Source organism: Plectrocnemia conspersa, unplaced genomic scaffold (assembly GCF_051122295.1).
Source record: "Plectrocnemia conspersa isolate PC_06_02 unplaced genomic scaffold, ASM5112229v1 ptg000011l, whole genome shotgun sequence".
Taxonomy (NCBI): Eukaryota; Metazoa; Arthropoda; class Insecta; order Trichoptera; family Polycentropodidae; genus Plectrocnemia; species Plectrocnemia conspersa.
The window spans coordinates 25209083-25227093 of NW_028277175.1; the positions used below are offsets into that span (position 1 = coordinate 25209083).

General features: G+C 31.1%; 1 protein-coding gene across 12 annotated transcripts in view; it reads right to left on the reverse strand.

The window, feature by feature from the left end:
• The window catches only part of mmd (disintegrin and metalloproteinase domain-containing protein mind-meld), a 641110-nt gene that overhangs the window by 307578 nt on the left and 315521 nt on the right, over positions 1 to 18011 (reverse strand). The window lies entirely within an intron of this gene.

Here is an 18011-nt window from a genome sequence, read left to right on the forward strand (position 1 = left end):
ATATTTTATAAATATTATACATGGTAAATACTTTACTTTTGAAGTCTAATATTTAATTAAATTTATATAATATTTATTATATATTTGATACGTTATTTTATGAAAATTCTGAGAAACACTGCGTCGTCCTCGTTGACCTCGTCTCGCCCCAATCCACGCGCTCTACCCCCTCCTCTACTGTTTTCACGAAATTTTCAGTGTTGCCAGTCGAAAACATCCCTCGGTGCTTAATATATAATTTCGAATTCGCCTCTAATTTCGCGCTGGATAATTAGTGAGAAAGCGATAGCTAATGCCGATTTGTGGTTAATCAGCGCGGCGCTAATCGAGTGCGTGTGACGCGCATAATTAGTGCCGGCGCTAAACGAGTGACGTTTCAATTAGCGCCTCACGATGCAAACTGCCAACTATAAAATAGGGGCCAGGATTTATAAATGTGCGTGTGTGACTTGCAGCTAAGCTATAGATGGTTTGTCCGGTATTGAAGTTGAGAAGATGACCCAATCATGGGAATCGAAACGTCGAACACACACACACACATATATATTTATATATTTATATATATATATATATATATATATATATATATATATATATATATATATATATATATATATATATATATATATATATATATATATATATATATATATATATATATATATATATATATATATATATATATATATATATATATATATATAAATATATATATTTAAAAAAAATATTCACGTGTTTTTTTCGCGTTCATCTTGTTTTTGGAACGAGTCTCTATATTTCGCCGAAGATTGTCCCCCAGCATCATCAGGAGTTTTCACATTTTTTAGAGTACACTTTTTTATACATCGCGCAGGGAAGGATTTTTTATTCGCACTATTTTTATTGGTTTTAATGTTAAGATACGTTAGTTTGAAAATTATAACACTCACTGCTCCGCGGATAGGAGCATACTAAAAAAAAATTATCGATCGTTTATCGTATTGTTACAAATGTTCGATCCTTGAAAACGATATACAGCACGTTACTGTAATATTTTAAAATAAATAATGCGCTCTTCTACTTTGCGATGTAAAATATAATAAAATTTATATTCAACTATTTAATTACATTTATTATTTAGTCAAGGGTTTTAGAGTGGTTTTATTGACGTTTTTTAAAATTAGTCGATGCATCCGCCCCCCATTCTGTAAAGCCATAAACGTAAATTTGGTCGTTAGCTTGTACATTTTTAAAGCGCTTATAAAAGGGCCTACCTTTTCCCCGTGAAAGCCTTAAACACTGAACCGAACTATCCGACCGGCTGACAGAGGATACTCGATGAAGGGTCGTCGAGTGGCGGGTTTTATTGCTTTAGTGTCGAAATAAAAACCCGCCCACGTCTTTTGCTTTCAATAAATAAATTGACAGGTCTTCCCTGAGTCCTTTGAATTTTTAACGAGCAATTTGCCCCGGGCAATATCAAGGGTCTTAAATTCGTCTACATTTGTTTCAACGATCCCAAATGTGTGTCTCAGCATATTTAGAATGGTTGTTTGTAAAGTTGCTATACTTTTGAGCTACGTTATTTAATTTTAAAGATACAAGTTATGTACTTTTTGTAATACTAAATTTTATTATGTATTATCTTTGAGTGGTTACTCAGCCAATTGAGCTTTCATATTAAAAATATTTTTAAAGTCTATGATGTTCATAATTAAGTCTGAGTAAAAAATCTGATATTATTGTGCTTTCATCAATTAGGTTGTTGACAATAAAATGGATGCAAAAAATCAAGTTTAAGGTAAGAACAACTACTCTTACAAATATGCTTACGTGATAAAAGTTAAGCTGAGATTGATTTTACCAGTATGTTTGATAAATACATAAATGTGGATAACCCTTAAATGTAGCCTAAGATGTATGAACTCTTCTACCTGCTAAACATCTGTTATTCCCAAAATAAATGCGTTTAACACGCATAAAATAGCACAATTGACATACAAACTAAGCTGTTTTTAATTGAGGAAAAGTGTCATTCTTAATAATTTTTATTGAATAAATTGATACGAGTCAGATTGCGTTTGTCTTTAAAGTGGTGAAAGATACAGAAAAAAATGTCTGCAGGAGAGCCAAATAATCTGGACGTACTTCATATATAGTATTTTGGAATTAAAGGTATCAATTAAGGCTGTTGATTATGAAATTGCCCTATTTTTTTTTTCGTTCCTTTAATGGAATAATGACTGCAACTTTATCCATTCTCGGGTGATAATAATTAATATTCTTTTGTATCATTAATTTGAGCAATGCAAAAAAATAATAATAAATAAAAACAAATATTATATTAAAATATAAATATTTGGAGGATAATTGAGATAAAAAATCGTGATGATTTTGTCATAAAATTTGAGTGAGATGTGTTTATTTTTTTATGTTAGACAAAGTATTTTGATATGAACTATTATTGTGAAATAATTTAAATCACGTTCACATGCGTATATAATTATGATAATGTGTATAAATTACTCTTTTCTGTGTCTATGTCTGAATGATATAGTCATCTCCTCTGAATAAGATTGAAATCTGGATGCCAGGATTAAGCTAAACCAGGGTTGATATGAAGAGAGAAGCGGTTGCTTCTTTGATATTCTCCGTTTGGCGTTATTTAGTGACTTCGAGTTAGTATAAACTCAGTCCAAGTAGGAACGTTCTAGTTAAAGATTTTGGTGATGTGAAGCTGATGCTTTGAGCGGAAGTTATCATTTAGGCCCTGCGTATATCCTTTTATACACTTGAAAAACTTAAGAGATTTTGTACTTGTTTATTTTTCCTGCAACGGGGAACTACGATAAACTAAGAATGTAATATTTTTTTAGATTTTGAACCTCCCACTAACAAGCTCTGAAATTTTTTTAAGAGCCATGTCTGATCCGTGGTTTAGTATATTTACAAAACATAGACTTTAAAAATTATTTCATGATATAAGAAAGAGAAGAAAGGGGTAAAATCGAATTATTCTTATCTTTGTCCGTTTTATATTACGAAGTTTAGTATTTTGTCATGTCTGACCTTTGAGTACAATTTTAAAAATATTGGAAAGGTTGATATGCTAGCATTTTATGATACAAATGCCCTGAAATTTATAACTGACATTATTAACAAAAAAACAAGATGTAACAAAGCACCATTAAAGTATATGTTTGTATTAATAGTTTTTCTATTTTATAATTTTTTACTGTGTATTATTTTTATGTGTATTTTTAAAGCATCGTGTAGCATCCATATTTTGTCACGTACGGTCTGCACCACGCGCAATTGCAAGCAGTATTGCGCTAGCAACCGACATGACAAAATCCTACCAAGATATTGCCGTTTATTAATTATTAAAAAAATATGATTCTCACGCTTGGTAAGTCAATTTTACAAATTATGTTCATGTTGTTACTAAATTTTAGCTGTATTGGAAACAAAATATCCTTATTATTATTATCATTAATATATTTGCCTATTTAATGTAAATATAAGTTTTTGTAAATAATATCAGTGTTAACTATTAATTATTAGTGCACCCCGAGGCTTCTACAAGATCGCACAGCTGCAGCTTCAAAATTATACTACTGGAACGGTCCAGTCTAGACCACGTGCTATTCACTTTAAAGTAGCTATAAAAATATATAGAATAAGAGTACATGAACTTTTTGCACAGCTCGCGTGTATTTGCGTATGTGTGTGTCATGTTAATATATATTTCGAAAATTTCGCACACCCCTAGACCCCGATCACGATCCGACCCGACCTTTATGCGAAGCACCGTGTGGCGGGTGCTATACCTTGAGTTGTTTTTCCCTTTAAACGTTTCATCCCCATTTCGCGTCCTCCATTCGAATTTATAAATTGCCATTGGTTGTAATTTATTTTTAAAGGGTTTCTTTTAAATTGCCATTATGAAAATTACCTTCTTACTTATTAACATATTAAGGCTTTTCGGCGCAAATTTATTCAGGATATAAAAGGGCTATGAGCTCATAGGAATCTTGATTAACTATCGACTTTGGTGATTAATTAGGAATAAATTATTTATATATGCATTCAGAATTATTATATAAAATAATTAATCTCAAACGCGAATACAATTAAATTAAATAAATAAAAAAATTAAGAATTTTGTAGTTTTTTTTTCACTACTAAAATAAATAACACTAAAGACTTATAGAAATTAATAAAGAAAAATATTTTTTGATTGAGTTGCAATATTAAATTTTTGCTTAATTTAAATTTGGTACCTGTTTGTCTTGGCATTCGTGTAAAGGTTTAAAGGGTCTTTTTATAGAATGTTATTTGTTATCGTTTCATCCCTTATATTGTATAAATGATTAAAAACGTTTATGAAAAAATGTTTCAATACCTTATAAAGAATTTATTTTAAAAGCTTTTTAATACGGGGGTATTAACGGACGCTACCCCCGTTTTAAATGGGTGTATGCATCAATAATGGGGTCTGTGAAAATGTATATTTAATGATGGTAAAAGTGTTTAAAAATAAAACAAAAGCGCCCGTGTCTTAAAATATAACTATACATACCATAAATAAATATCATATATTTACAACATTAATTGTGCAATGATTTTACATATTAATATTAATATTAGAAGTGGTAAAAATAACTTTATATAATATGTTTTAATGTATTTGTATATATTTATATACCTTTTACAAAAAAAAAGTAGACGTGACAGAAAAATAAAATTTCCCTGACTTAGGGCTAAAAGTCCTACCGAACTCATCCGATATGAAAGAAATGTATAAAAGGCAACTAAAATATTTTGAACATATACCATATATGCTATACTTTTGCACTTAAACGTTCATGCATATGTTTATTAAACACGCACATCTATTAAGATGCTGTCATTTTCAGGTATTCATTGAACAAAATTCAATTATGACCACCGCGGCTTCAGAAAATTAACATTCACCGACACACTCTCGATTTAATTAAGTATCGATGCTAAATAAGTTACTCGTGATTTAATACGTTTTGTTGAAAATAATAAGATAAAATATAATTATGATTACAAACGCTTTGTTAATTTTAACATAGCGTTTGTATTTTCCGTGAGGCAACCAAAGCTCAAACCTCGAATCGACTCAAACCTTGTTTCTTTTAGTATTTATTGGCAGCAGTTTGGCGGAAGTTTAGTAGATAAAACACCGAAAGACTTCTTTTGTGGTCGACTTACCTGAAAAAACAAAAAAAGATATCGTTAACAAAGAAAGTTTAGTTATAAGAACCGCGGTGTTGAAATTCAATTTTACGTAACTAAATTACGTGTATGTGTTGCAAGATATACTAAAAGCAAGGCTGTAAAACAAAGTTTATGTTGTTGCAAATTTATGCTATTTTTAAACTAGTGCAAGGAGTCTTTATGCTTTTTATTTTTGATGCAAACTATGTTGGGATAATATGCAAATATCTACCGTTTGGAAACAATATAAGATATCTATCTCTTATAATTTAATAAGAGAGAGATAAAAAATTGATATATGTAAAATAGTCCAGTAAAATAAGGGTTTAACCTCGGAATGAAAGATAACAAGCTGAAATTTTGCATAGCCCTTTGTTTTGGCGTTTTAAAGATAGGGTGAAAAGTCTCATAAGATATCGTGTCTGCTAATCAAGATATTAAAGGTCAAAGGTCATAAAAATCGTTTTTTTGCAAATATCTCGCCTCCTTTGCGTTGCATGTCATTAGATGTTTTACAAAACTTATAGAAAATAAAATTTTCTACAAGTTTGTTATAAATTATTTCTTCGTATGGTTAATGGTTTTCGAGATATAGCGCGGGGAGTGGGAAGCGCGCATCCGTTTATAGGATAACGCTATGTGAACTACGGAGCCAGAGCTACCTGCACATTTTTCCACAGTTTCATAGGAAACATCGAAAATTGTTATCTGCTGAATGAACCCATCTAAAGCATTATAACTTTCAATCTCCATATCTTCAAAAATCATCATCGATAATGCAAAAATTAATAGCGTATGGCCTCTGATACTTCTTGCAAAAGCGTGACCATCCAACATTTTGTCGACAGAATTCGAAGCATAAATTGTACTGAGAGCTTCCTTGATTCAGCTTCCATTCATTATATATCCTATGCATCCAATAAAAGACATAAGCATATGAAAGCCTCCTAGTTTCACAACTACTCTGGACAAGTCTGAGTTAGCATCTGAAGCTGCTACGATTTCACGTGCTTTTATGTACAACGGATGATCAAAAGTTATTAAGCATGTTCTTTGTTCATGTTTCTTGGCAGTGTTTGTAGTACACTGTAATGTGTTGTAAATTGTGTCCATATTACTCGCAGGATGATGAATAAAAGTAAGAAACAGAATCCGAGAAGTTATAAAGTTCTCATTGTTTTTGTAAGTTGTTCAATAAATCCATTCCACCCTGGCAACGGTGAGATATTTTTCCACTTTCCTTACATCCACAACAAATCAACTACATTAAATATTTGTTCGGTTAGTTCTTCTACATCATTAAAATTTCGAACTTGAATCTCTTGCTCAATCCGGGTACGACATGATTTTCATACACTAGAAGGGGTATATGTGATAGTGCTGCTAACTCCTTTGCACTTGGTTTTGTTGTAAATTTCTTTATGCGGTCATCGGATATAACTTCAGATTTTGAAGTTATTATTTTTATCATTCCCATTAAATGAACAGTATTATAGCCATCAAGAGTATAAATATTTTTCTGCATTATCCGCTGCATACTGAACTAAGGCACTTGACTCTGATGGTTGATTACGAGGCTGTGGGTGATAAACAGCTGAAATTTAACATTTTACAGTATCACTATATGAAGCGAAAAAACCTAAACTTGACAAAACATCCAAAAGTCTTTATGGATGTTTGGCCTATCTGTATTTCTTCTATGAAGAAATACAGATAGGCCTATTAATAACTGCGAAGAAAAGGACCGTCATTATAGCATGACTTATAGCTGTGTATTTCGTTTTAAAATGCCCTGTCTTTCCTTTTCTGTTCTTTATAATAACTTCTTGCAGAAAATGTAATAAAGTTTTCGGAATTTCTTCAATAATATTTTACTCGGGGGCGGATAGGACTTGGTCTCAACAATAGAAGATCGAATATCTTCTCTAATAATCGCCGCAGCAGCTTCCACTACGCGCAAGTGTTCTTCTTCCGAAGTGCCTTTTTTATTTTCATACCAAGCTATGGATAAAATTTAAGCTTGAGCATCGCGAAAATAAAAAATAGGGAATGATCCAATCTTTGTTGTAATTATAATGTCAGTTAAATATTTTTCTCTTAATTTGGAAATGATCTTCTTATCATCTGGTACATACTCCGTAAGGACATCTCTCAACTCTTTCAATTTTTTCGCACAAATTTCTAGTCGAGCAATATTTCATTCATAACTCCTAATAATACAATAAAAAAATTAATAAAATTATGGTTCAAACGACTTGCCGAGACCACTTTTTTCACGATTGCTTACTTTTTCAAAGCTTATACCAAGTTAAGCAGGTAGAAATACTCGCTGGATTCTATAAACGGATGTACGCCTCCCACTCTTCGCGCTATATCTCAAAAACGGTTAAGGATACAAAACAAATATTATAACCAAACTTGTAGAAAATTTTATGCTTTACAAGTTTTGTAAAGCATCTAATGACGTGCGACGCATAAAATGCGAGATATTTGCAAAAAAACAAATTTTGTGACCTTTGACCTTTGATATCTTGATTAGCAGACACGATATTTTATGAGACTTTTCACCCTGTCCTTAGAACATCAATACAAAAGTCTGTGCAAAAATTCAGCTTGTTATCTTTCATTCCGAGGTTTAGCCTTTATTTCGCCTTATTTGACTGGACTAAAAGTAAAATTACAAGTTAATCCTATGTATAATATATGTTAAAAAAAAATATAATAATTTTTTTATACAATTTTTATAATTGACTATGATAAGCTACGATACAAAAATAACATACAAATGAGTAATATTTTGATAAAAAAAATAGTAGAATTATTAATTTTGATTTTATTATAAAATTTAATTTTGTAAATAATATTAGAATTGGATGTACTATTATAAAATATTTGACACAATACATATGAACATAGCTTAATTAATCGATTTCTTAGATTTGTTACTACTGTTTCATAAAAAACAAATTATCTGATTTGTATTGTAAGTTGTGCAGTTTTTTTTGTGGTCGATTTTATTAATTTGATATTCTAATTGCTATACTGCAAAGTGAAATAAAGTAGACAGCTATTAAAAAAAAACATTAGTAATATTTAACTAGCATCATGACTTGAACTATTATTTAAAAGTATATTTCAAAATATAATAGATAATTACAAAACAAATATTTTTATATCTTAGTGTTTATTTTTTAGGTTAGATTCGATCTTCGATCTTAACCATTTGAGTGCAACAATTTTTTTAAGAATTGCCAACAATTTCTTGACTAAAAATAAGAATATGTAAAAAATCCACAACTTTTTAAATACGAAGCAATCGTAATATGTTTTTTACACAATAATAGAAACATAACAGTACATGGCAAAACCTTAAATTAATTAATTAGTTTAATTAAAAAAAATTGTTAGGTTGGTTAAAAAAATTGAACAATAAATTTTATATTTTTTCTTTATATATTACAATTTTTCTTATTATTTCTTCGACATTAGTATTAAGCTGTATATGCAACTATTTTTTTGTAACTAAAAATATAATATTTACGTCATAAAAAAATTTATGCTAGCCTAAACATATTTCGTGTATACCTTTTTTGCATCTGACGCAAATTAGGTTAGATTTTTTTATGGGTAATATATTTTTGGAACTTCATAAATTACATCTTAAATTACGACACAGTAATTTTTCCAACCTTTTTAATTAAATTGGGATAGCATTTTTATTTGGAATAGGTGATTCAATTTTTTCAATTAAACTTGATGTAAATTAAAGACGTAGCATACATTTAATACCCACGTTTAGTTTTTAAATGATATAAGCATTTAGGACAATACGGGAAAACATGTTGAAAGTTACTTTTTATATGTAAAAAGTGTTTTGTCAGATACATCTACACTTCCCATGTATTTATTGTAATATAAATTGATTTGCATGTCGATTAGTGTTTGATAATGGGCGATTTAAAAAATAAAAGGGTTCACTGATGATATGTATCAAAATTCTCTTGAACTTTATTGAACCTGGAAATTGTATTTGTGTCAATTTCTTTACTTTCTAAACTATGAGTTTGTTTCGAATAGTAGCAATGAAACTATCTTTAGATTCGTATTCCATATTACAATCAGCACTACTCACAAAATCTTTCAGAGAATCGTCATGATTTTCAAATGTTACAGTCATTGAACTCATATTGTTATTTTGGGAAAATTAAAAAAAAAACGTACAATTTAATTATTAATTTCTATTGTTGTAAAAAAACAAAAACACATGCGGCACGCGGGAACTGTCAAAAGATACTGACGTAACACGTGCAAACATTAGTGTTTGAATTATTATAATGTTGTGTGAAAGCAGTTTATTGATTTTGTAGAGTAGTCCATGGTGCCACATTTTGTCAAAATCCTGGTTATATCTAAGAATACGGCTGACGAACATTACATAATCAGGCTTCGCTTCAATACGCTGCGTGTACTAAAAAAAAGTACCCGTTTTTATACTCCTCATAAAACCAAAATCATTTTCATTTCATCATCCATTTATACGTACTTTAAAAATATGTATAGGCTTGTAATATTTAATATTTAATATTTTAATATAAAAAGTGCTTACAAAGCACTTTTGTGCACTCATATCAATATCACAGAGAACCGCAGGGGAGAGCATGTGACACTTTAAAGCCACGTTAAACGCAGCATAATGTTACAACTTTACAAACACCCTGTCGCCGTGCATGCAAAAGCCACTTGATTTCTCTCACAAAGGTGTACCTCGGTCACGGGACATTTCCGTTGTCCTGTTGACAAATGATCAGAAAGTAGCCAACGACCATTAGCATAACATAGCAATGAAGGGCGCGTTGTCTCGCATATTGTGACCGAAATAAGTGCAAAGTGGGAATAAGACCTCTTTGGAAAACTTGTCCGTTTAGCCACACGGACGCAATTGTAACTCGCCCCGAGGGTACCGCGGAAACCAGGGAAGTAAATTACGGTCCAATTGTCTGAGAGCAATTTCATACCCTGTATTCATGTGGCTGCATGGTACACGTGCGTGTTGGAGAAGTTTTGAGACTTTGCTGAAAATTTGCACAATGTACGTTTCGAGCGTTTGTCACTGGTTCTCCAAGTCGAATTAGGGTAGTTGCGGGTAGTTTACGGAAAAGCAAGCATTATAGTATTCATAGGTTATGACTAAGGATTTATAAATTACCGTAATCTATCATTAAAATTATTACAATTTTTTTTAGTAATTATAAACTATGTTTGAAAAGCAGTACTTTTCACTTATTAAGTAGAACAATATTTATAAAACAAAAATTTTTTTTAAAACTTCATAATTTTGTTTTGTGGATATATTAATTGCAATCGACAACAATATATATAAAATTAAAAAATATTTTAATTTTTATAATAACATAAATCTCTCGAAATTTTCTTAAAAAAACTCTGAGGTTTCACGGGTTTTATTGTTTTAAAAATCCCAAGAAACTTTACAATCAATGGTATTCTATGTCCTATGCAGAATTAATAGCTTATAATTTTTTTTGTGCAATTGATAATGTATTTTTTTTGTTAAAAATAATCAACAACAAAAACATAAGTTCAAATACTAACATCTGTGTTTTTTAAATTTTTACTGTGCTCAAATTATCAAAATAAATGATTATTATATACTTATTAAAAAAATAATATCCTTTAATATTCATGATTTTTAATCATAATAAAAAAAAATAGCTAGACCATGTTCAGAAATTTCCGTTCAATAAAAGATCTTTACAGTTTATATTCTATAAAATATAAAATTATAATATATACATATATAAAGAAATTAAAAATCAGCGGTGAAATTTAATGACGGTTTTGAAGTCAAATAGTTTTCGCTGGAGAGTCGAGTTGTATTATTATCAGCTGTGATTTTGTAGAGCAGATAAGATTTATCATAATGTGTTCTAATAATGATTTTGGGCGATTTGGGAGTTTCTAACCGCATCTACCAAGTGTCACATAATTTATAAAGCTCGTTAGAGACAGCTCTGGAAAATTGCTAATAAAGATATTTGCGACCAATTGCATCGCCTCATGGACAAACACACAAAATCTGTAATATTGAAATGCCTCAAAAAAGAAACAATCCAGATTGCCACTCTGGCGATTGGTAACCGAGGAGTAAAATAACAATAGTATTATGCGCAGAGTAAAACGTACTTTGGCGCGTATCTTTTTATGTTTGAATAACGTATCTGGACAGATATACATATTTTCAACTTGTATTGCAATTGTTTAATCACAAGATTTTTCATTATTGTGGCATAGCTTATGAGATATTATCTATCTCTTTTCATTCGTTTGTAAAGGACATTAGAATGGTTTTTAAATTATAGAAAATTGTGCAGGTAGTTAAAAACAGTGTCATAAATTAATGATGAGCTGTAATAATGGTTTATATTTAAAATAATATGTAACTGATTTTCGGTCTGGTTAAATTACTCATTTAGTAGTGTGGGTTTTGTGACGCATTAAGACAACGCCATATTGCAATAAAATATTTATTTTAATTCTACATCATCTAAAATCAAACTTGAGCTTGTAAAAATATTTATAAAAATGTTTAGTTTATATAATATTTAATTTTACATTACTAATAGAGCGACACAATAAAATAATGTAACGAAAGATTTAAGATGTTTTTTAATTTGTATTGATATTTATTAGGCCATTATGATGTGATTCATTAGAGTTAATGGTTAGTTTGAATAATTAAAAATATGTTTATATCCTTAAGGAATTTTATCAGAGATCATAAATCTAAAATAAACATAGAAACACATTAGAGAGTATATTTATTAAGTCCAAGCATGCAAGTCAAATTATTTCCCTTTATTGTACAACGAAACCTTAATTATTATGCATAATTCAATTAGCACTTTGGAGCTTTCTAAGCCATGCGAACACAACACAAGTAGCCTTTACCCTTAGTTGTATGCACACAAAACACAATTACCATATACATATATATTATTAAATATCCCCTCACACACACAAGTGCTGTGGTGTCGAGGAGCCTCTTCTTTGAGGCTTTCTCCTTGATAATTTGAATTTAAAATTCGTCACTCGAGTTCGAGTGTGCGTTAATGGCAGCTCAAATTAACGGCTCAATGTTGTCAGAGATAACACAGCAAAGTCAGCTTTCGTCCCAGATTAACGCGTTAACGCTTAATACCGTGCGAAAGTTGGTAAGATTTTGTAGAAGACACATATTTTTACTTTGTTATTGTAATAAAGCAAGTTGTGTTTGGTGTCTTACGATTAAATTTGACTTTTTATAAACTGACAATGTTGTAAAGAATTTTGCACATTTTTTAATATTATAAATTTATAGTAATATTAACATATTATTTTTATATAAAAATATGTATGACACCACTTAATCGGTATCAATTTTTATGACACATAGTATTGTATGTAGCTCAAAGTCTTTGTGAATTACATAGTTGTGTGCTTGTAAAAAATGTAAGTAAAACTTTTTGTGTATTTAGTTCAAAACACAGTTGAAACTAATTATATTAAGCATTTCATTTAAATAATTATAATTAAAAAGTCATATATTTGTATAATATAACACACAGGGTGGAAAACTTATAAATTAATCCCTCAGTCATAAATCATCCGAGTTTCGCAATATCAGATTTTGCCTAGAAGCAATTAGTGCCGCTATATATAGCAATCCTTAGCACATCCCAAAGTATTTTACGTATGCACGATAATGTACAGGTGATGTATTCGAGCATCCCCTCTAGGAACTTCGACTCATACCCGAGAAGGGAAGAGGTAGTGGGGGTGATCCCGTGACGTCACCGGGGTGCGTGAATTGATTCTGGCGTTTGGCGCCCGAATCAATTCGGAAATCTGACAAGCGCCGGATCACTCCGAAGCTAATGGCCCGGCGCCGCTGGATGAAAACAAGCCGCTGCCAATAAATCACGAGACGCTAAAAACCCGAACGAAGAATACGCATTATGGCCGCGAGGAATTTTTTCATTATTCTCCCACCCGGAAAGCCCCAGATATGCGGGTGCGGGCTTTTTGGGGATCGAAAGTAATACGGAAGAGCCAAAAGTAAAACACGCGTAAAGCAAAACATAATTATCTTTTGCCAGGACCTCTAATTTTATATTATTCTTAATGGTCGGCAAAGTGCAACTGTTATTGTTTAAACCTTTTAAAAAATTGTGAATGGGAAAATTACAATATTTTTATTATACGCCGTCGTGCGACAACGACAAGCGGCGGTACGCACAAGCATTTATTGATCATCAGGATGAAATATGTATGTAAAATTATCGTATTTATATGGTATACAGTTTTACTATTATAAATCTAGAATCTGATATTGTAAAACATTGAAATATTGAAAACTGTTTTTAAATTTTTAATACGTATAATAGATTTTTTTTAATAATTAAAAAAATATTTTGAGTGACTTATAAAATTTATACTAATTGATGGTTTCGCTAAATAGTTTTATAGTCAACGTGTCGCTATTCAAAATTGTTTTAAGCGTCATATTTAGAGGTTTACAAAATTTATAAGCTTTAGACAGTATATCGTTCGAGTCTTGTCACACTTTCGTTTTTAATTTGTTCATTGCGCTTTTAACGCGTCAATTTGAGAAATCGCTATATTATATATTATTGTAGTAGATCTGGCCAATAGTCGCTAGTGGTCTTGATTAATTATAACTAGGGCTCTTTACTCTCACTAATATAAAATGCATAAAATTGAGAAACAGACTGAAGTGAAGTATATGGTATTAAATATGTCTTTTTGTTGTACATATTTTTGATTTTAAGAAAAAACACGTGAAAAATATTCAATTGTCGTTTAAGAAACCTTAATGTATTTGTGTAACTATATGGATTTTTATTAGAATTATTAGCAGTTTTTACTATACAATATTTTATTAAAAACGCTCATTTATTAAAAAAAATATTAAAAATTAGCTTAACGGGCAAATATAAGCCAAAAAGAAATTTATATATATATTTCACAACTTTCAGTTATTATGAAATTCATATTAAAAAAAATACTGATTTTATTCTAAGCTGTAAATGCCACCGGTATCGGGAAGTGACACAACACAAAATAATCATCTTGTAGATTTTGGGTACAGAATGAACTCAACAATAGCAACGTACGCCCGCACAGGAAATAAAAGATTCCAAACGATACAATTTGAAATAGTGCGAAGTTGCAGAAAAAATTAAGTTTGCGCATTTTTCGTTTTTATATATTGATAATCATAACACTTTAGCGCTAATAAATATTTTGATTCGAAATTTTTTGCTCTAAACATCGTTCAACTTGTATTACTATCTGCGAGAGCACAAAAGCTGACTGCACCCTTTTATTATTATTATTATTAACGTCATTATTCATAAGCACACACACACACATATTCTCCCGAGTGCTTATCGTAGTATACGTCGCGACATTTACGCTGTGGTCCGGACCTCCATTGTTATTTTCAAAAATACATTTTCACGGCGCGAAAAACAATAGAGAGGGCGGCCCCTTTATATATGAATTTTTGACGCCCCGCTGTGTGTGTAAGAGCTTTTACAACGGCCGTCGTTTGTCAAGCGGTGGGGGCAGGCGAGAGGGTATAGGAGGGGGGGGGGGGTCACCGAGGAACGGGCCGGGACGCATCCCGCCGATTTGCACGGGCTCTAAGTATATTTTCGTTAATTGAAATATAGTCTGTGTTAAGTGAAAGGATTATGGCCGCTGGCGTGGCTCCAATTCGTAGCTCGTAGCTCGTAGCTGTTTGTGAGCGCGGAACGAGGTCAAAAAAACAAATTGGACGATCGTTAGGGGTAGTAAGCAAATTCTTCAGGAAATTCCTGAAAAAAGGCGTATACCGAACATATAAATTAGGTTCTTCGTCGAATACTTTATATACTATTATACATATTAATTTTTTTAATAGATTTTACTTATAATCAATATTATTATTATTGTACATCTACGTAATATTATGACAGGTAATCAATAGCCATAGTTAATTTTTTAAATTTTTTAAATAAAAATATGGGCATAATTACTAAACAGGTTTTCCTAATGCGTCATAATGGTTATTATAGAGCGCAAACAATGCATTTGTAAGGACTATGTAATATTAAATTTTATAATATTTATAGAGGGCTCTTAACTCTTTCACCGCGGCCGACGGTGCGCGGCTATTTTTATATATTAAAAAATCATTTTTTTCAACATAAAAACATTGTTTTATTTCATAAAAAGAAATAAAATGGCAATTTACATTTAAATTATTTTTTATGAAAATTAAAATATCTTTTGAAAATTCGGTATAAATCGTAAGCCATCTACAGCCGGACTGCAAAGATTCGATATCAAAGGGTTAATACAAAGAACATATCAAATATCTTATTAAAGATATTTAACGACAACTCGAGCATTGCACTTTTCGCAAGCTAAAACAATATATAAAGGTTTCAAACAGCTTTGAACACAGAACGTCGCGTCTGCTCTATAAGTGACCTACGAACAAATATGCGATTAGCTACCAATTGGCAGTGGATGATTCTGTAACTATGTAAATGACGGTATTCAAAGATACGATGCGAAGTATGCGCAAGAGCATATCCATGTTGCCATTATATCAGGGATACATCAGCACAATGAATACTTTTATTGTGTTTAAGATGTTTTCAAATTACATTTGTCAAAATAAATACATTTTAAGAATTACGCAAAGATTGACTTAAAATCATGCCACGATTGACTGGTTGGGCAGCCATGAAATATAAAGATATATGATTGATCAACAACATGGTATTAACACCAATAGAATCAATATCAGGATAATATCAGGTTTTTATATAGGTTCTTATAAAGTAAGCTGAATATGATTTCCTTGAATCGCGTCGACGTGTGTACTTAGGAAAGCACTTATTGAAGTTGCTAGTAAAGTATATTCACAATTTAGAATTTGTGGAATCACTAAATAATACAAATGTATATAATTTATTCTACACATTTTTTGTTGTCTCCGTGTGAAACTATGTGACACAGTTAGTATAATATACACTAAATAGCAAAATAAAATCCTCAATAACTCTGCCCTCGGAATTTCGGTTGTACTAAACTAAAAATATCCAACGGTTTCCGCCGTATTAAGCAATGTTTATCGCATTTTCACACAGTCACACAAACACAATTTATTCAGGCGTTCGTGGGTTCAACGGATTTTCTTCTTTTTCTTTTTGCGCCAAACAAATTTAGTGATTTTTCGCGTACAACAAACACAATCTAGGTGCGTCTACATTGAGACGTTTTGCCAAAATTCAATCTAGCCTTTATTATCCGCGCGTCAGTGAAAACATGATAAAGCCGTCAATCGGCAAACTTATCCGCACTCGAGGAGAGAGGAATATGACTTTGCACAGCGCGGGAGATAAAGGAGGAAGAATGGAGTGGAAAGAAAGAAGAGATTGGGGCACAATCGCTGCGTGAAATATGGGCCGTGGCTTTGATTGATTGGTTCTCAAAGTTTGCCCTGATATGTATGGAGGAAAGAAATGCGAAGATGAGCTCCGTTTAAGGGATTCGAAGAAAGCGGTATGAGATCACTTTTTAAAGGTTTTTTCTCTATACAATAATAATATATGAAAATCTATTATAAAATACTGAACTATAAGGGATATGCCAAGGATGCATTCGCTGAGAAAATAATAGATGCAAAAAATCTGAATTTTAAATTCGTCTCATGGAGTATATCTAGACTAGCGATTGTTCTCTAGTTCTCTAGATATATATATATGTACATAAATACAAATAAAAAAACATAGGCTACATAAAAAACATATTTTTAGGTAACATCTAGATAACTGAAAATTTTGTTATAATTTTGATGCAAATCTTATGACTATATTCAACAAACCAAAACACGTCTCGAAAGTAATGTCCACACTGTATTTTCAAAACATTGGAAGAGAGATCTAGTAACCAAACAATTGGGTTAATTATTGAACATATTATTACATCTGCTGATACAGTAATTACCGGCAAGTGCCAACGAAAAATACTACGTTTTAAAAAAAAATACTATTGTTATTCTACTATTCGGTTACCGATCGCCAGTGGCTATCTAAACCATTTTTATATTTTTAACACATTTTGTAGGTGCGTTTTAAAAACGATGCAGCTATGCAATTTGTTAGAGCTGTCATGGATTAGATTATAAAATATGTGACACTTGATCACAAAAGCAGAGCCACGGTAATAGATGTAAAAAAATATGCTTAAGAAACGCCAGGGATGAAAAAGCCATTTAGACGAGCTAAGAAATTTAAGCAGTTCATGAAAATCTCAGCTGCTCTACGGAAATCACAGACGGCAATAATACAACTCGACATGCCAACTAAGACTCTCCGACTTTCAAGAGCTGCCATTTCCACTCCACCGCCTGATAGCGGCATATACATTTCTCTATATATGTGATAATATATCCTCTATATTACGCATTATGTTAAACTATCAAGCCACATTGGTTTGAATTTAAAAAAATGAATAAAAAAAATATGTGGTAATTTATAATCATTTGGCGTCTATTTGACTGCAAAGTCACGCCTTTTCACGTTTTTAAGGATAAGTTCTGTAAAAATTAAATTTCTTAGTTAATATTTTAAATATGTATATTTATATACATATTTTGTATATATATATATATTACTTTGAAATATGCCTTTAGTAATCCTAAGTTTAATGGA